Source organism: Plecotus auritus (assembly GCF_963455305.1).
Source record: "Plecotus auritus genome assembly, chromosome: 4".
NCBI lineage: Eukaryota > Metazoa > Chordata > Mammalia > Chiroptera > Vespertilionidae > Plecotus > Plecotus auritus.
Genome location: NC_137775.1, coordinates 36,010,969 through 36,031,851, shown reverse-complemented (window position 1 = coordinate 36,031,851; position 20,883 = coordinate 36,010,969). Strand labels below are relative to the sequence as shown.

General features: G+C 38.0%; 1 protein-coding gene across 2 annotated transcripts in view; it reads right to left on the bottom strand.

Moving 5' to 3' along the window:
- Nucleotides 1–20,883, bottom strand: part of HS3ST5 (heparan sulfate-glucosamine 3-sulfotransferase 5) — a 249,084-nt gene that overhangs the window by 151,716 nt on the left and 76,485 nt on the right. For both annotated transcript variants that reach the window (XM_080664840.1, XM_080664841.1), the window contains exon 2: nt 6,676–6,875. The gene's annotated coding sequence lies outside the window, so the exon portion shown is untranslated. The remainder of the gene's footprint in view (nt 1–6,675; nt 6,876–20,883) is intronic.

Here is a 20,883-nt window from a genome sequence, read left to right as displayed (position 1 = left end):
AGGCCTATCTCTGGGCCTGATCAAAGAGGTGGGGCTTAACAGCAGCCCCTGCAGAGGCCTAGAGAGAAAGAAAAGCCTGGCTGCTGGCAAAGATCAGAAAGAAAGAGGGAGAGAAAGAGAGAGGTAAGTACACTGATCAACAGCTTCCACTGAGGCTGCAGATCAGACCCTGACTCACTTTCTGGGTCTCAGCCACCTGGGAAGTCAGTGCTGGGTCGCCAGGCTGCAGCTGGGCAACCCAGTGCTGACTTCCGGATGGTCTGCGTTTGGTCGCAGGCTCAGCCCCTTCCCAAGCCTAAGGCCTCTGCCCCAGGCTTTAGGCTTGGGAAGCGGGCACCCCCTGCCCCTCCGATTGCAGGCTCAGCCCCTTCCCAAGCCTAACGACTCCACCCCAGGCTTTAGGCTTGGGAAGGGCCCCCTTCCTATGGCCGGCTGGGAGTGACCTGGGTGCCGAGTAGGTTCCCAGGACCCAGGTATGTATGCAAATTAACCACCATCTTTGTTGGGTTAATTTGCATACTCACTCTGATTGGCTGTGGGCATAGTGGAGGTATGGTCAATATACATGTTTCTATATTATTAGGTAAGATAGGAAAAAACTTTATGTATAGGGTTCAGTACTATCCGTGGTTTCAGGCATCTACTGAGTGTTTTGCAACATAATCTGCAGATAAGGGGGGACTACTATAACATAATTTCTTTAGGTTGCATTTGTCTAGAACACCTTTGACTACACTTTCATTTTCAAGTTTTCAAATAACTTTGTTTTGGCTGCATTCTTGCATACAGCTTAGAATTTGGTTCTAATTTATAAATTGTAAGTTCATAAAATAACCCATATATGAAGTTTGTAACTTTATATAATAACCTTGAACTTTTATATCTTTAGATTATATAATATTTCCTTATTATATGTGATAGAAAAATAAGCATACATTTTCCTCTTTCTCTCCCCATTCTTTGCCACCTAAATGTTAGGCAATAACATGACCTTTCTTAGTATCTCTGTTTTCTACTCTTAGATATGCTTATACTTTTATGACTTGATTTAGCAGGTTTAAATGATATTCAATATTCCTAGATATTGAGAATAAAACAATCAGCTAATTTAGTATATGCACCAACTTCTTTCTTTTGTATCCAACTTTTTGCTAGCTGTTTTAGTGCTGCCGGATATTATATTTTACTAGAGGCCCAGTGTATGAAATTTGTGCACCGGGGGGGGGGGTGTCCCTCAGCCCAGCCTGCACCCTCTCCAATCTGGGACCCCTCAAGGGATGTCCAACTGCCAGCAGTTGGACATCCCTCTCACAATTCAGGACTGCTGGCTCCCAACCGCTTGCCTGCCTGCCTGCCTGACTGCCCCTAACCACTACCCTGCCAGCCTGATTGACACCTAACCACTACCCTGCTGGCCCGATTGCCCCCAACTGCCCTCCCCTGCCTGCCCGATCGCCCACAACTTTCCTCCCCTGCCGGCTTGGTCATCCCTAACTGCCCTCCCCTGCAGGCCCGATCACCCCCAACTGCCCTCCCCTGCCGGCCCAGTCAACCCTAACTGCCCTGCCCTGCTGGCCTGGTCATCCTTAACTGCTGTCCCCTGCCAGCCCAATCACCCCTAACTGCCTTCCCCTGCAGGCCCAGTCCCCCCCAACTGCCCTCCCTCCCCTGCAGGCCTCGTCGCTTCCAACTGCCTTCCCCTGCAGGCCTGATCACCCCCAACTGCTCTCCCCTACAGGCCTGATCGCCCCCAACTGCCCTCCCCTACAGGCCTGGTCATCCCCAACTGCCCTCACCTGCAGGCCCGGTTCCCCCCAACTGCCCTCCTTTGCTGGTCTGGTCACCCCTAACTGCCCTCCCCTGCTGGCCTGATCGCCCACAACTGCCCTCCCCTGCTGGCCATCTTGTGGTGGCCATCTTGTGACCACATGGGGACGGCCATCTTATGTGAAGGCATGACAGTCAATTTACATATTACCTCTTTATTATATAGGATGCTCTATTCTGTTACCCTGATCTACATTTTATTTTAGATTTTGTTTAGAGTTAAATACATCCAATGCTCACAGTTAGTCCTTTTGTAGTGGTTTCTACAGTCACCTCTTGGTTTGATGGCGTTTGTCCCCTAATAGCTGCCTCAAGAAGGGCTCATGATTGCATCATTTCCCGAGTTCCTCTATGTTCAGAACATTTGCCTTGAGCTTTTATGCCTTGAAAAGAAGTTTGGCTGCTCATACAACCCTTGGTACCCACTTTCTTTCTTGTAATGATGTTGAATTCATGATCTCCTAATTCACTGTTGGATATCTCAACTTTTACTACGTGGCTTTTCTTTTTTTTTAAGTTTTGCCAAAATTGGTCTCCATGAAAACTTCTAATAGAGCATTCTATGGTCTCTTCTATATCAAATTCGCTAAACAGTTCTCTTCTCCAGGATAAAAGAAACAAGTCATTAAAGGAAAGTTATTAAGGTCAAAATATCTCCAAAGTACTTTTTAGTGAACTTAATGATTTGTTTATTTAGTTAGCTCATGTCATTGCATTTTCCTTGCTCTCCTTATGTCTTCCTCACAGTACTGTTTTAAAGCAACTTAGAATTATATCAGAGCTGGAAGAGCCCACTGTCATCATCAGGTGCAAAGTCCTCATTTTAGGATGAAGAAACTGAGGCCCAGGGAGAGGTCAAGAGATTTCCCCAAGGTTATGCCACTAACAGGAAGCTGAGTCTGAACTTGAACCCCAGTGATTCCCAGGCAGGAATCCTTTCCACTTCACTGAGTCCTTTAAAAATATAATGATCACTTTGTGTGTGTGTGTGTGTGTGTGTGTGTGTGTGTGTGTGTGTGAGTGTGTTGAGAGCATGAAAGATCTACTCTCTTAATTATGTGAGGTGATCGATGTATTAACTAACCTTATTGAGATAACGATTTTGTTATATATATTCGTGTATCAAATCATCACATTGTATACCTTAAACATTCACAAAGTTATATGTCCATTATATCTCACTAACAATGGAAAAAATGTAATGATCAAAAATGTTTATTCCCTGTCACATAAGAGAATTCACCTAATGTCTTCTTGAGAATTATCATTTCATTTCTTATTCCAAATATGTAGGGAATGACACATGCAGGATAGCTGTATCAGAGAACTTTCAGTGGGGTTGTTGTTCAGTTACATAAATTGTCACTTTCATTTTCTGTTCTCTGAAACTGGGAAACTTCAGATAAATGTAGAGTTAGTTTTCCTACTCCAAACTCCCTAAACCATCATTTTGAAATCAAATTATGCAGCTTATGTTAAAACATAAGGGCCAGATTCTGTCTTTAAATACACCACCCACTCTCTAACAGCAGAATTTGGCCCTAAAAACCCATTAACAAATATTGTCATTAAACTAAAGAGCTAATTACTTTGGATTCAGACAGAATGAACAAATTCATAGGCCAACCACAGCTGGTAGTAATAATGGTGAGACTAACCGTATGTGCACTGGAGATTTAAAGAACAAAGACATATTAACACTAATGTAACCAAACATACAAAATTATCCTCCAAATGGAGCAAACTGTTATAGTTGGAAAACTCTTGAAAGCACATTGGTATTATCTGATGCAAGAAATGAAGACTATTTCTAAGAAATTAATCATCATAATTTGAAATTACCAGTGCTTAATAAAGAGCAAAACTTGAGACATTTATTCTATTGCAATATTCCACAAATGAAGAATTACATCTAAAAACCATTTTGATCTAGTAATAGCTATCACTCTCATATTCAAATCAGTTTAATACTTTAAGATGAAAAGGCCTTGCTTTAAGGCTATTTTAAATAACTGAGAATGAAACTACCTAATAGTTCTATAAAAGTGAATTAACCAGATAATTGAATATTTTCCAATCCCTTAAAAATATGTTGAAATTACATTAATAATACACACTTCAGCCCTAGACAGTGGCTCAGTGGTTAGAGTATTGGCCCGAGACCCAAAGGGTCTCAGGTTTAATTTTGGTCAAAGACATGTACCTAGGTTGCAGGTTCCCCGCCCTGGTTGGGGCACGTTCGGGAGGCAATCAATTGATGTGGCTCTCTTTTGTTATATATACGTGATTTGATACACGTATATATAACAAAATTGTTATCTCAATAAGGTTAGTTAATACATCAATGTTTCTCTCTCTTCTCTCCCCCTCCCCCCTCCCTTCCACTCTCTCTAAAATAAATGGAAAAAATATCCTCCAAAGTGAGGATTAACAATAATACATACATATATACTTTAGAAAAAGTTTTACAAACCCTGAACACTAATAAAAATCAACCATAGTTTCATCAATTGAGCATAACCATTAATAATATTTTGGTGTTTATTCCTTCAATTTTTCTTCCTGTGCTTCTGTAGCTTTTTAAATATGGTTTTATAACTTGTTTTCATATACAGTATATTATGAGCATTTCCCATGTCAATAATTATACTTTTCGCACATAAATTTTAATTACTTCCCAGCTTCTTAAATTGAGAATAATAAACACATTTTAATCTTTCAGGCTATCTCACAAATGTCATTATTATACTGTTTCATAATAACACCAATGCTCCCCAGAGGTTCTTACATATTTAAATCTCCTTTTTCCCTTCTCCATGGTCCCAGATGGCTCTACTGTTCAAAAGTTGTATCTTACTTTTAACTCTATTTCCCCCTCAATATCAGATTTCCAGAAAAAGCTGACTGGCCTTAAATACACCTACATTTTCTGTTTTCAGTTCTTAATTAATGACATGGAAAATGATCTACTGATTACTAAAACAAGCAAAAGCGAAAAAGAAAGAACAGAACAGTAGTTTCTATGTTTTTTTCTGAAATTGAAATAATACAGATTTGTACTAATTTAAGTCTAATTTGGAAACTTAATTGAATCACACACTTGTGTATACTTGAGAATTTTATGATATTGTGTAGTACATATTTTAGGGTTATCATCAGGCATGCAATCTTACTATTAAGAACAATTCTGACAACAAATATATGTGAAAATGTATTATTATAGTTGACCCAATTATGTAAATCTCTAATTTTGATTACTTGAAAAAGTGCTTTCTTATTTTATGCATATGACTATATTAATTTATTGTAAATTGTTGAATAGCTAATATGTGTAGCTAACTGGCACTATAAGGATATACTTCTTTTTTATTAAGGGTTTACTTTTACCTTTTGATATTTTATGAATAAAAAATTCTACACAGTATGAACAAGTGCACACAAAGACTGATAAGGAGAGAGAAGAAAATGTCTATAAGCCAGATATTCAATCAAAAGATTTAATTAAAAACTTTACTTTTTACTATAAAAATAATATCATATTGTACTTATAAGGAATTATCACAATTTAAGATCTGAATATGTCACTACTAATCACTTCTTTCACTGGAATTAAAAAGCAAACATTTTATAAACTTAAAATTGAAAATAATAAAAACAAAGGTGCTAAATGAGATATAGAAAACAGAAATACAAATGTGTGATAATAAATGTTCCTGTAGCCTGTTATAAACACACCACATGATTTATAAGTTTTTATCTGCAAAGCAAGAGTAGCTAAACTATGTATTAAGCAGATCTGTTCTTTAAAATCTATGGCTGAGTTTTCAATATGAAGAGGGAAAAAAAACCTCAAAAATATAGAATTGCTTAGCCAACCCTGGCAAGAACTCATTATTTTCAATGTGTAGTTAAGTTATTTCTTGGGATTTGATCAATAGCTATAAACATCTGCATAAATCACAACATTACAGAGAACAGAGAAACAAGAAGAGAGCAGTGGCAGGACTGTCACCCTGAGAGAGAAATGGGGACACCTGGGAATGAGCTCATTGTACTGAGCCTTTAAAAGTAAGAATCCAGCTTGAGGGGGTCATAAAGGAAGCACTCTTTCAGCCCCTCTGTGCTAAAAGCACTCCTTTCTTATTTATTCTTGTGACGGAAGGAAACAACATAAAACCCCATTTAATAGAACTCATTGTTTCTCACAAGCTCGAGACCCACCCTCATCAGGATCATGTTGGGGTGGGTAACGGTAAAAATGCAGGTTGCTGGGCTACCTCCCAGACCTGGTGAATCTCTCTGTGAAACATGCCTAGGAATCAGCATGTTAAGGGCCTCCCCTACCCCCATGTGACTCTTATGCATATTTAAAGTTGAGGACCAAAATATCTCATAACTACTTTGTTCAAAACCAATGATCAGATACCAAGATCACCGCTGTGCCTTGATGTATGTACATTTACATGACATATACAGTGGTCGGCAAACTCATTAGTCAACAGAGCCAAATATCAACAGTACAACGATTGAAATTTCTTTTGAGAGCCAAATTTTTTAAACTTCTTCTAACGCCACTTCTTCAAAATAGACTCGCCCAGGCCGTGGTATTTTGTGGAAGAGCCACACTCAAGGGGTCAAAGAGCTGCGGTTTGCCGACCACTGACGTATAACAACTTTTAAACTTTGTATTTTATTTCCTTCTTTTGTCGTGGAACTATACATAGCTATCTATTTTCTCATAGTTCATAACTTTCACTTTTGTGTATTTTATTAACATATATTAAATATTACTTTTGATGTAACTAAGCGTTAACATGGGAATCTGAGTCACTTCCAAACACCACTTACCTTAAAATCCTTATGCTTATTCAGAAAGTTCTGAACATATATGGTGGAAATTTTCAAGAAGAAGATATGAAGATATGAAGCGGGTCCTCTGTTTAATTTCCGAAAGTTTCCAGGCTGGACAAGGAGACGCCTTAAGTGGGCACCAGAAATGCCATTGAGAAGGGAAGACAATGCTGAGGCCTCTGGGCACCTGGTTATCTCTGAACAGAACAGAAAAACAAGTAGTCGGTTACCTGAAATTCAGTGTCTCTGTTGTAGAGGTTATTTTCAGTAAACGAGCAGTGTTACTAAATTTAAACTTGGCCTGGGTTTGCTGCTGCCTGATTTAGCAGTTGTCATTTAAAATTTCATGTCATTGTGAAGTCAGAATTGCACGATGCTGCTGCCTGCAGAAGATTCAGGTTGAATTCATATTGCTTTAATTGTCTATTTTTTTCCAAACATTGCATCAAGTGATGTAATTACTAATTTTATTTTTGATATGCAGGTGCTACATTTTGGTGCTGAATTCCTAAGTCAAGGTTGATGAGATCTCTTGGAGATATATTCTTATAGGAGACTATCATACCCCATAAAAAGATAAAACATAATACCTTTACTAAATCCCCATGGAATCATCTGCTACTTTTGCTATATTTTCTTTCACATGGGTAATGCTTGCCAAGGTAATTAGACATAAATGAAAATAATATCCTTTCTAGTCAATATGTTGCTTACTCAGAGAAACCAAAATTCTAGCATCTTTGCTGAAGAAGTTAAGCAGATGTGGCTAATAGAAAAAAAGAATAAAACATCTATTTTTAAAATTGGTGATCAGTCATGCAAATATTCTCCTAAACGGTAGAGGAAGCAACGCATACAGATAAATACAAACTCAAACACAAAACAGCAAGTGTCATACACATGCAAGGAGAGTACACTGTGAAACAACAGGTTTTTATGGAAGACCCTTTTGCTTGGCTGCCTAAAAAACATTCTCAGCTTTCTTCTTTTTTGATATGTCTCACAAATACAGAAAAGGAAGTCAAATGTCCACTCTCCCAGTGTTCCATTCTTCTTACAGTTTATGGACCAGAATGGGGTTACATGAGTAGTCCTGTGTTTCAGGGTTGGTTTTCTGTAACTGGCAACCAAAAAAACCTTTGTAATTTATTTATTTTTATTGTGTATCTCCTATTTCATTCATTTCTACTTCTCTTTGTTCTTAAGTCTACCTTTTTGTCATGATCAGGCCCTCTTCCCTACCTACCTTTCCAGGCTCATTTCCCTAGAATAAAGTGACCATTTCTTCCTCTTTTTAAAAATGTATTTTATTATTGAGAGTATTACACATGTCCCCTTTTGCCCCTCTCCAACTATTTCTCTTTTTAAATACCTTCATTTTAAAAATATATTTCTATTGATTTCAGAGAGGAAAGGAGATGGAGAGAAATAGAAACACCAATGATGAGAGAGAATCATTGATCAGCTGCTTCCTACCATGCCCCACACTGGGGATCGAGCCTGCATTCTGGGCATGTGCCCTAACCAGAATGGAACCATGACCTCCTGGTTCATAGGTTGATGCTCAACCACTGAGCTATGCTGACCGGGCATCCCTCATTTTTTAAATACCCAGAATTAAGCAGAATGCTTAGCACATAGTAGGCATTCAATAAATATTTGTTAAATGAATGTATAATTCCCTTGCAACAACTCTTGAACATAAACCATTTTGTATTTTTATTTTTCCTGTATACTTTATTTTCTGAATTACTTATAAGTCCACTGAAGGCAAAGAAATATCATATTTCTTTGTACCCTATTGCAGGATGCTATTTATGTAGTAGGGGTCCAAAAGGCACTCAATTGTACCGATACTGACATTTCTACTTTGGTTTGTTTTTGAAGGCGGAAGTTCATTCTCTCTCACAATAGAGTAAGTTATCACTTACCTATGAGATTAAATAAACAAGGGGAAATATATTATTATGCTGTCAAAAATGGAAGTTAAAAATAGGAAACTTGCTTATGATCACAATTCTACAGAATTTGCACTTAGTTATACAGGAGCTGTTCTGCACAACATGAAGAATTTTCAGATAGGCCTTGAGTTATGTGGACCAACAAACAGTGTTTGTTTTTTTACTGTCATATTTCCAAATATTTTATATTTCTCTTTAGAAATCTTTTCTCCTTGAAACATATAAGCAAAAATTCAATACTTTACATCATTAATAGTTGACATTTTTTTAGTAGGAACTGATTATTTTGAAAAATAGTTACCCCAAGTACAAACTAATTCCTAGTTATTGGATATTTACCTGAAAAGGGCAAGAAGAACTTCAGAAAGTCAGAGGTAGGCATGGGATTTTAGCCTATGCTATATACTGACATTACCCAAAATAAGAGAAATAGTTCTCAGAGTAGCCTAAAACAAGAACATACGCTGGGAGCCCTAACTGGAGGACACAGGGATACATTTCACAGCTGCTTCGGACAATGTTACTATGGCCAGATGTTTCCCAAGTTGGGGAATGAGAGAATTATGATTGAGGGAATCTGGAAGAAAGAGAGGCCAGGAAATGTAAGAGTAGACAATACAAATTTTGTGCCTGAATAAACGTCTTGAGCAGGTTTAACCTTTTACTTAAAAAGTAGTTGAAGTTTGCCTAAGGCATATTTATAGAAGAGATCATGGAATGTGGGTTTCTATAGACCTGTTGTTCCATTATAAATATGTCCTAGTTTTTTCAGGGTATGTAATCTGTTAGGAAGTTGATAAAATTTAAAAAGATAAAGAAAAAGGAAGGAAAGTAATGAAAAATAAAGGAACCCCACTACAAGAAATGCATTTCAAGAATGACCATTAATAGTTGTATTAAAAATCAGAGAGTAAGCTATTTTATAATTAGAGTTTTAAAAGGTATTTTAGGCAACTAGTGATTTGTGATTTAATCTTCAACTGCTTTTCAAGCAAAATAAGAAATCCCTCCAGGGTATAGTCATTATTTCTTCCCCCCCCCCAGTACTTAAACTCCAAGGAATAAGCTGAAGTAGAACTGTTTACTTTGTTCCTCTTAATATAAGTAAAAAATAACCTTAACTGCATGGTGGAAGGACAGATTATTATGCTGTATCTTTATTCATGCTTCTTTTCTGTAGAAGCGAAAACATGATTTTCAGATGTATATTTAACTTGCCAATTTTTTTTCATTTTGTTTGTTAATATTTGAATCTATTGACAAGATTGTGTTTGCCTCTTTTTAATAAAATTGACTTACGTTCTATAAATATAGTTCAAACCTTTTGTATTTATTTAACAATTGATTTTTAAAGTTAAGAGTATGGGCTAGCCAGCATGGCTCAGTGGTTGAGTATTGACCTATGGGTTAGATGCCACTTTACCTAGCCCCAGTTTGGAGCAATTTCATAACGGTCCAGTACTAATATCTTTTGTTTAGTTTGGACTCTTTGAACTTTCCCTTGATAACATTAACAGAAGGAATCATGCTTCATAAATTTTTATGTCATATAGACTGAGAAAAAATAAACATGATGCTATGCAGTAATATAAATTAATGTATGAATTTCCTACATTTCTCAGGATAGTTGACCTTGCCTTTCACCAAAAATAAGTTAGTGTTTGATTGTTGTGAAGAATTTTTGAAACATATTTATAACTTCTCATTTTATTTGAATCAAGGAGACATCTCATATCATTTTAGCATAGGTAGACCTATTATTAAAGTCATCATATAAAGTATGTGGAACTCATTTCCTGAGAAACATTCTGAGAAAACAGCACTGATAACATGGGCCCATTGTTAACAGTGTGGAAGACAGAGATAGTTAAACATTTCCTGTTCTTTGACATCTATCTTTTCTGTACGTATATGTCTGTTGAACCCATCAAAGTCTAAAATATTTCAATTCAGCATAAAATTGCAGTACCGATTGTTATGTGGCATATATTTTATCTTGTGGAGAGATGGAAAGCGTATCTAAATGCATCAGGCCTGTGCTCAGAAGTAATGCAAATCTTCTGTCTTGCCAGTGCCATAAAAAAATGAAAACAATAGTAGATAAAAGCTAGAAACATTTTTCTCTTTCCCACTCATGCAAAATTTTCTATGTAGTGATCATCATCATGCCTTAAGCATCCTTGGTGAGCCAAACATTCTACTGTGGATGGAATGTTGAAGGGATAGCTCCTACCTTAAACTCTTATTAATCAAAAGAAAAGAAAATACAGTTTAAAGTAGTTGGGAATAAAGAAATAACTAAGAAAAAACATGCTATGAATTATAAAGAGAACTATATTCATTCATATATACACAATTTTTCAAACTATGACAAGTCTCCAATAAGAACTTAGTTACCTAATTAGATAGTTGAATTGTGTGTCTGTAAGTTGGTGTTATCTTATGTAAATTGTGTATAATTTGTACTAATTATCACCATAGTGCAAAGAATAGAGAAATTCATGTTTTAATGATCAGTTTTTGTAAAGACCTGAAAAAACATGCCCATAGCAAAACCCAGGCTTTACAATGGTCTGAGAGAAATAATTTCTCCCTAAATGGTTTTTAGTTTTTCTATCCATATGAAAAGAGGTAGAACCAAATTAGGAGTCTTTAAAACTTGGCTGTACTTTAGAATATACCTGGGTTTAAAAAACTGCTCATGCCCAGGCCCACCTCCAAGATGCTGGTTCAATTAGTGTGGGGTTGGAGCCTCAGAAGTTACCCAGGTATGATAACATGCAACCTGAGTTGAGAATTACTGACTATATGTCCTCCTAGCACCTTTGGTGCCTAAGGATCTATGATTCTGGAATTTATAGGAAATGTCCTGTCCCCTCCCCTCCCCTCCCCTCCCCTCCCTTCCCCTCCTCTCCCCTCCCCTCCTCTCCCCTCCCCTACCCTCCCCTCCTCTCCCTTCCCCTCTCCTCTCCTCTCCTCCCCTCTCCTCTCCCCCCTCCTCTCCCCCTCCTCTCCCCCACCTCCCTCTCCTCTCCTCTCCCCCTCCTCTCCCCCTCTTCTCCCCCTCCTCTCCTCTCCTCTCCTCTCCTCTCCTCTCCTCTCCTCTCCTCTCCTCTCCTCTCCTCTCCTCTCCTTTCTCTCTCTCTCTCTCTCACACACACACCAATGTTTGTTTATTAATTTGGACTCTCATTTCTAGTCTGATGGTAGTTTTCTACATTAGTGAGGTCCTGATTTTTAACTAAAATGATAACAGTGACACCCTGCATGCAAATCAGATAACTTATTAATTAACAGGGAGGGTAGGAAGAGGGAAGAGCAGCAGAGAAACAAAATATAAGCACCATCAGCATATAAGGTTTCTAGGGCAGTATTGTATCTATCTGCTCATCAACATTTAATAAAAATGTTACGTGGTGCTATTTACATATAGAATTTGAGAATTATAAGCTTTTCACTATTCCTCTACTTTCAACTTATTTTAGCAACTGCAAAATGATAATCATGATAGTGGAAATAAAGTTCATTGCTACAAAAGTGTTGAAGGTTGGTCTAATTATAAAGGAGACAAATCTATTCCATTGAAGAAGATGCTTAATGATTATTTATTGAATGAGTGAAATCCTCCCATGTCCTAAATGTAGCCCTTGTGTTTATCTGATGGTTGGGAAAGGTCTTTCCTAGGAAAATATTAATGGCTTTTGCTTTGCTAAAGGAAGATCCAGAGTATCCCTGACACTAATCTTGAAACAGGAATAGGGTTTCTTTGGGAGGGAGGGATGTACAGCATAAGTACTAAGCATGTTAAGATTGGAGCTCCATCTCCTCTCTTTGATACTTCTCTGTTCAGGCCACAAGTAAGAGGCTTAAGTTAGGGTTTGGAACTAGGAGATGAGAACTGTGGCCTTATTTTGTTCCCTTTACTTAGCGCTGGCCTCTGTTTCTGCAGTTGGTAGGACTTCTGATCTTTGAGATGCGGCAGCAGGGACAGAATGCTAATGGCTGTTTCTGAAAGTCTGCCTATTCTTAGATCGTTTTTTAGTTTGAAGAGGCTTACTATCCATAAAAAGGTAAACCCATAGTCACTCAATTTTGTTTCATTAGATAACATTCATTTATTACTCATCCAATAAATACTTATGGTGTGCCTTTTTGTTTGAAGCCATGGGCATATAAAGATTCTTAAGATAATTTGCAACCACACAGTTATTCATTGATTTCAATTTAAACTGTTTTAAGTCAGTTCTTAAGCTTTTACACACACACACACACACACACACACACACACACACACACACACACACCCTTACTCTCAATTCCATCAGCAACTTTTAATTCTTTACCAAGTGACTTTATGAGTTGTTCAGTGGAGCCTGTTCCTTTTCACAGGACCATGCTCCGTGCCTGAGTTAAAGACAATGTTTCTGGTGCCACCTGCTCCCTCCCCGCCCCTTCTTTCACTCTGAAGAAAGCCCTTGCCCACTTCCTGACCTCGGGGAGGGGAGGCTTTTGACCTCCGATGTTCATGCTATGACAGTTGCCTTTCTTTCATTCATAAAGTATTAATTTGCCACTAGTTTACTACTGCTTGACTCTTTTCAATTTATTTTAAATCCCCATCTGAAAATATCTCAATGAAAAGAAATGACCCAAAATATTTCAATGTTAAATGCAAGAATGTCATATGTGGAAGTGGGGAGAGGAGATATCTCATGGACGACTGCTGGTGATGAAAAGTATTATTTGGAAAGATTGAAATGATACTTTGTCACTAAACTCTAGACTGATATTGCTGTTCTGATTTAAATCCTTCGTGAAAAACTGGAGTAGGAGCACAAATATACTTTTGTGATTTAAATAGTAAAAAAGCCCACCATGTAATCTGGACTCTCTTCTCTATGTAATTATAGTTATTTCCTAAAGTGTCTGGGATGAAAACATGGAGCATAACTGTAGTTTTCAGTAATATCATGTGAAATCAGCATCTCAGAGCTGAGAATACTGTTTTCTGTACTATATCACCCCACACTACATAGGACTGCCACTTGGAGGAAAGTATTGATTACACAGGTGTTGAAAGCCAGAGTTGCTCTGGGTTCCCTGGCAGTGTTATTCCACGTGCCATCACTGGGCCCTCCCCCGTCATCAGAGGAACAAGGAAGCATGAGGGCATTTGTCCAACGTGGTTTTATAACCGTGGGTTCCACAATCAAAGCCATGAACCACCACGAAAAGGCTTGCAATAACCAGAACAGGATTAAAACAGAGAAAAGAAAGCACGAGGTAATTCATAGGGTTTCAAACAAACCACTTTCAGTTCTATAAGCTATGCCTAAATATTTAAAGAAACATCAGATTTTTTTAGACTACAAAGAAAACATCTCTATATTCCTGCCAGGACCCTTTATCTTCATTTTATACAGTTAATATTTGCTCTCTAAAAATTACCCTCTTTGATAAACCTTGTTTGGACAGTTTAGTGTGGAAAAGTCCAAACTTTCCCTTAGGCAGTGATAACCTTAATCAGCTCAATGTCCCTCCCTGCCATTTTCTCCATTCTCTGCTTCTGTTATTCCTTCTACTAACTCTAAAACAATATTCTCCCTTTTACCTACTTTTATTATGCATTCTCCATACAGCCACCCAGAATTTTGTGGTTTGTTTTTTTTAAAACTTTTTAAAAAGCAGATAAGCCCTGGGAAAGACAACTTTCCATTCAAATATTTTATCATGAAAGACCCTGGGCTCTTGTTAGAAAAAGTCATAATGTGGAAATCTGTCCACCTGGTAATAAGATCTCAGGTAATATTCCTTTACTATATTGATTTTGCAAAAGCAACTGCTTTGTTGCCAGACTTTGGAGCTCAGTGATAGCTCTCCATACGAAATTTTGAAATGGCATGTTGAAATGTTGCCAATTAAACTAGGCTGAAAAGATTGCAAGGGGGTGTGTAATAGAGAATTCCTAGAACAAGCAGAGGAATTGCTTCACAGTGAGTGGCATGACAAGATCCAAGATTCATTGTATCAACACAACAATTTCCCCCCAAAAGTCAGTTAAAAGTGAATGCCTTAGAAAGATATATAATGAGTACACTATTTAAATTAATTTTTTCTTTAGATTGCATTAAAAAAATGAGTGAATGAACAAATGAATGAATGAAAGAACAAATGAATGAATGAAAGGTACATGCCTCTAAAGCTGACATTACCAGAATGAACAATATCTAACTTTTCATAGGATGATACTTAAGAAAAATAGGTCAATGGCTGCAGTAGACTTTATCAATGTCTCCGTGGCTTTACCTCTTCCAGCATCCATGCCCACTGTTAAGTGCCTTTGTAATTTGTCGTGATAAAGAAGTGGGATGTCTTTCCCTCCTCCCTTTCTTTGGGTTTCATCATCTGACTTGTTTTGGTCAATGAAACATTAGAGAGCATGATGTGACGAAGGCTTGAGCAGTGCTCTCACTATTGAGTTTGCTCTCCATCACTTCTGCTGCTGTCATGAGAATTTACCCAGACAGGAAGAGGATGGGCAACATGTAGAACAGAAGTTTGTGCAGCCAAGCTTAATCCCCAGTTGGCCCCCAGCCATATGAGCACACAGCTGAGACAATTACAGCCACCCAGCCCATCACAGCCTACATCAGCCAACCCCAAAGATCCACAGACCTGTGAGCTAGATTTATGGTTATTCCTGCCTGCTGCTGAGACTTTGTGGTTGTTTGTTATCTAGCCTTTTCTTGAAATACCTAACTGTTATAGAAATGTAATCTTCAGAACTGAGCTTTCACTTTTTAATGTGACAATTCACATTGGAGACCTTACAGCCACACTTAAAATGACACTCTCTCTAACCTTAGTTAAAAGCATTTGGCCATAAGACAAGTAGGAGAACTAGAGAATATATTCCATCCGGAGCTGGACAAATTCATTCTAGAAGTAAAACACATTAGTTACCATGAGGAATTTTGAGGCAAGCATCAGCAGGGATGCTAAGACTTAAATGGAATTAAGTAGCATAGCATGATTCTTATTTTTTCAAGCAAGTGGTGGATTTGTTACAAAAGGTCCTTCCTATGGATGCCTTTTTGTTGGTGTTGAAAAGCTGTTAATGTATGCGTACTTCCAGCTTTGTTTTATCCCACCGCTTGCTGAAAATGGTACTTGGCTTTGTCCACTGGAATCATCCCCTTCTCTGCCTTCAACATGCTCTTGGAAGGGTCCTTCTACTGTTTTATGGGTGCGTTGGACTTTTTGATACTGAATAAAAATGTTGAAAATGAGGGAGAACTGAATTATGGGTAGAAAGGTTAAAGGGTAAGATTAGAAGAATAGTGCCCTTTATAAAAGACAAAAAAGCTGCATGAGGTCAGGGATGGGGGTGCCTTTTGTTTAAAATAAGAGGATTCAGAGAAAGGAAGGCTGTTAGGGACCATGGATAGAAAGGAAAGATCTTAGCAAAGGGTCCTGCAAGTTTTGTTGTTTAAATTCTCTTTTACATGATTTGAAAAATTAATTAATTACTTTAAAAAAATAATACAACCTTTCTGCGACCAGCTTTTGTGGGTCACAACTTCTGTCAGTGACAATCTTGCACAAAAAGTTTAATATGGAATGGTGTCACAGAGTGGGAAAAACACGTAGATATACAGTGATATTCACTTCCCATATCACTTATTAGATGCATAATTAGACAGTTACTAAACCATCCCAAGTTGATTTATACCATGGAGAAAATAATACATATTCATAGGTTGTTCTCAGGATTAAAATGGCAGTAAATATTAAAATGTCTGGCACATCATTCAGACATAAATGTTAGTTGAAATGTTGGTGCACAGTATTTTCTTCACGAAAATTCAGTTTGGCCTACGGTCCATGTGAAATCTGACCTGTACCCCCAAGCTGTGCTCCAGTCAGAAGCAGTGGCTAACTGGGTAAGCAGCTGCTAATTGACAAAGACAGCTCTTTGTTTTCTTCACAGTTTGTTACTTTTATGAAAGTCAAAGAAACTATGCTCCTTACCAGCCATAATCAATGAGGAGCTTCCCACGGTGGAGCACAGTCCAACACTAGAAACTCAACAAATGAAGTGACCACTTATGGGGACTCTTAAAATTAAATATTTGAAAGGTCACCTTATATGCTGTTCCATTACTAGCCTAAATTACTTTGAGGAGAAGACAGCAGAGGTATACCCATGATCAAAGTAACATCGCATATTATTTTCAGTTGTGAAATGTGAAAACATGGGGTTACTGCACTGGAATTGACCATGCCCCGCCAGAATTCTCGTTGTCATCAGCAATAGGACCAGTGAATTACAAGGTGACATGTACGTTTCAGATACTGTTCAGCATGAAAGAGCTGAGGAGAACTGTACAGAAAAGGTACTGGAAATCTATGGTTTGAAATTACAATACAAAATTGATAGCTGATGCTATGTTGGCAGCATCTTGCCCAAGGTTGTAAGGAATGCCTATAAGAATAAAATTAGATTAAGAAGGTAAATGTGCTTTTCTAAAAATTAGAACACAACCAAGACAACATCATCCTTCTGACTTTATAAAATGAGGGTTTAGAGAGAATGGGAAGTAAGGTGTGACCTAGCCCATAGCTTTGAAACAGGCATGGATTAAAAAAATCCACCTGGTTCTTCTCATGTACTTGTGAATAATGCTGAACATTAAATGGCAAGTTAGGATCATCATCAACACCAATGTCTTGGTATGCAGCCAGCCTGCTAGCACAGATCGCCACACTGGAGCTCCACAGGTGAGGAGAACAGATGATAACAGGATAACTGCGCAGATGTGGTTTGGAGGGCTGGTGTGGGGACAGCCACATGCTGAGAGAACAGATAGTCCTGCAAAGACACTGAAGCACAGTTTCAAGGTTCGCCATGGAGAGCCCTGGACCACTGGGAAGCAAGGGCACCCGATAGATTGCTCTGGCACAGAGCAATCAGCGAGAGTGGCCTCATTTCCAAGGCAAAATATAAGCAAACCTGGTACGAACAGCGGTGAAAGCCACACACATGCAAGTCAATCATTATGCACACACACTGGGAAAGGAAAGCTGTATGTATTGACGTCCAAACCAGGTTAGTTATGCTACAGCCAGATCTACTGTGTGCTTTGAACTGATATAAAAGTCAAAGTTTTGTGGAAAGGGCCAGGCAAGGTATTTCAGTCAAATCTCATGACCCCCTAGAAGCGGCTGCTTATATATAGGGGTGGGCAAAAGTAGGTTTACAGTTGTGAGAACGCAAAACACAGTTTATTCCTGTAGTATTATTTATTAATTATTGTTTTATTGTCCATACAAACAACTGTAAACCTACTTTTGTCCCACCCTGTCATGTAGCAGCATGCACCTTCAGGCCTTGTATGCAGGAATTTAGAAAATAGAAGAAGGAATTTTACCAAGTGACCTAGCCTGAGAGTTCTCATTGGCTATCACCAGCGTCCAGCAGTCTGTATGCTGGTATGTGTTCTGTATTCTATTCTCTGTTAATAAAATCTATAATAATAAAAGGGTAATAATCTAATTAGACCGGACAGCCGAACGACCTTCTGGACGAAGCCAGGGCTGCAAGGGCTGAGCCCCTTGCACGAATTTCGTGCACTGGGCCTCTAGTGTCTTGATATTACTTTGTAGGAAGAGTGCTTGTCCAGCATTGAATTATGTCCATGATTCCTGGTAAAGGGACCATAATTACCCAAGGGAATTATTGAACACTTGCAGATGTGGCCTGAGCCACAGAAGTTTTGCAATTTGTCAGATTTTATCTCTGCTTAAGTCACAGTGTATTTTGTGAGGATCTAAAGTGAGAATAGTCATAGCCAAGATTTGTAATCCATCGAGCACTATATGCACATATGGCAAACATTAAAGTATAACTAACTGAAAGGGCTTCAACAACAATGTTCAAAGCAGGCCTACTACAATTTGCTCTTCTACTTATGTCAGCTTTAGTAGACAATAAAATAGTCTGTCTGCAAGCCACTTAAGCTAAGGGAAATTAAAAGTGGCTTTCATGATAGCTTAAGCAGCATTTATACAGCAGAGCTTCTATTAAGAGATAAAGGAACAAACTTTCCTCCTCCCGTTGTCTTAAGAGTCCTGGGAAAGCCATCTTCCCACCCAGTAACACGTTTTATACTGGCTGGTTTGTTTAGATTTACACCTTCTGAACGTAAGGCTGGGCATTATTTACCAATTTGTAGTCACTGAGAAGAGCATAGGTTGTGTGTCCTGCTCTACTCACATAGCAGGAGCACCTTCAAAAAGAAACTGCTGTCTTATTCGTACAGATGACAACCCCAAACAAAATGAAAAAGAAAAACAACAAAAAACCAACAACAGCTTTGAATTAAAAAGTAAACCTTAATCTTCTGCCATGACCTGGTTTCATTCACTGTGGTAATGGAAATAAAAATAATAATAGTAATTTACGCTTTTAAATGTTCTTTTCTTTTTAATCAGAGTTCCTAACTAAAATAAAGCCATTTTCATATATCTCTTCCTTAATTTTGTTTCCTTTGCCTTTGTTGTGAAATTGGTAGTTCACTTTGGGTTATTGTTTCTCATCTTTGCAGGTACCCTTCTGTGGTTAACCTACCCTCTACTGTTCTTAGTCTTGTTGCTGCACAGTAGTTTCTCAGTTTTCATGAGTATATCACAAGGAACCACAGGGAAAGTGCTCTGTCATTTTGCAGTGGTGTCTATTTGAATGGGTGGTACCAGCCACTCAGGCAGTGAGAGAATTTACTCAATGGCCACCATTATATAAAACTATTTTCTACTTGCTCGTTAGTGTACCTTTATAAGAAATGTGAGACAAAGATAAACCAAGAATGAGAGCTAAACTTAAGAAGAGTAGAAAATTTGCCCTGGCTGGTATGGCTCAGTGGTAGAGTGTCATCCCTCAGACAAAAGGGTCTCCGGTCAAGGTCATGTACCTGTGTTGCAGGTTCGTTCCCAGCCTGTATAGGAGCATGCGAGAGGCAACTAATCCATGTCTCTCTCTATCCTCTTCTCCCCTCTCTTCTCCTCTTCCTCCCTTCCACTCTCTCTAAAAATCAATGGGAAAATATCCTCGGGTGATATTGTTAACAACAAAAAAGTAGAATATTAACTTGAGGTCTGAGTCTATCTGAGAAACAAGGGTAAAATGACAGAATCGTGACTTTCAAGAAAGCACCAGTTTCTACAAACAGCTTATAATCCACACATTTGGCGATTCCAACATATCAGGACATATTTTGAAAAGGAGCCACTGTCTCATGCTTAAGAGTTTGATAGTTAAAAATAAAGAAACTCCTTGGGGTTAAGCTCTTTGCTAGTCATTATTCAGTTCTCCCAGTGCTCTTGGACACTCCTACACCTGCATTTGCATTCCTTTACTTCATAGCGTTTACCTTTACTTATCGCATTTTTTTTCCTATTCTGTATACTGTATATCTCAGTCTATGGGAGCATGAATAACAGTGAGCAGAGTAAGAAACTTTAATTTTAGTTATTGAGGTCAACAGAAAAATTATTTTTTCTAACTGAATTTGAAAGCCCTGACTTGTTTTATTAGTAAATAATAATATATGAAATATTCACTATGGGATACACCAAGTATATATTCATATAGATAGTGATCTTTTTTGGAACTAGACAGACAGCAAATAGTTGAAAATGGAAGAGCAAATAATCTTTGACCAGAATATAATATTATGAAGGATTGCTATAAAAACTATGCATCTCTAAATAAGAAGCAAGTACTAAGTTTGTCACAGAACGTTCTGTTAGTTTTTCAAGATTCATCCAGCAAAATTCAGATATGTACCAGATAGTCTAAGAGAAGAGTGTGTGGTCACCAGATTGCTGTGCACTACGTCATCTGGTTGAGGGTTCATTCATTCGGCAAATATTTACTAAATGCCTGCTGTATGGCAAGGCACTGCGTTAGGCTGTAGGGATAAAATAACAAGGAAACCCAGACAAGAACTCTTCTTTCAAGAAGCTAATTTATGACTTATTTCACTTAGCAGAATACCTTTTAGGTCCATCCATGTTATCACAAATGGTAAGATTTCTTTTCTACGTCTGAATATTACATTGTATATGTGCACCACATGTTTTTTAACCATTTGTCTATTGATGGACACTTAGGTTGCTTCCATAGCTTGGCTATTGTAAATAATGCTGCAATGAATATAGGGGTAAGGGTCCATATATTTTTTTC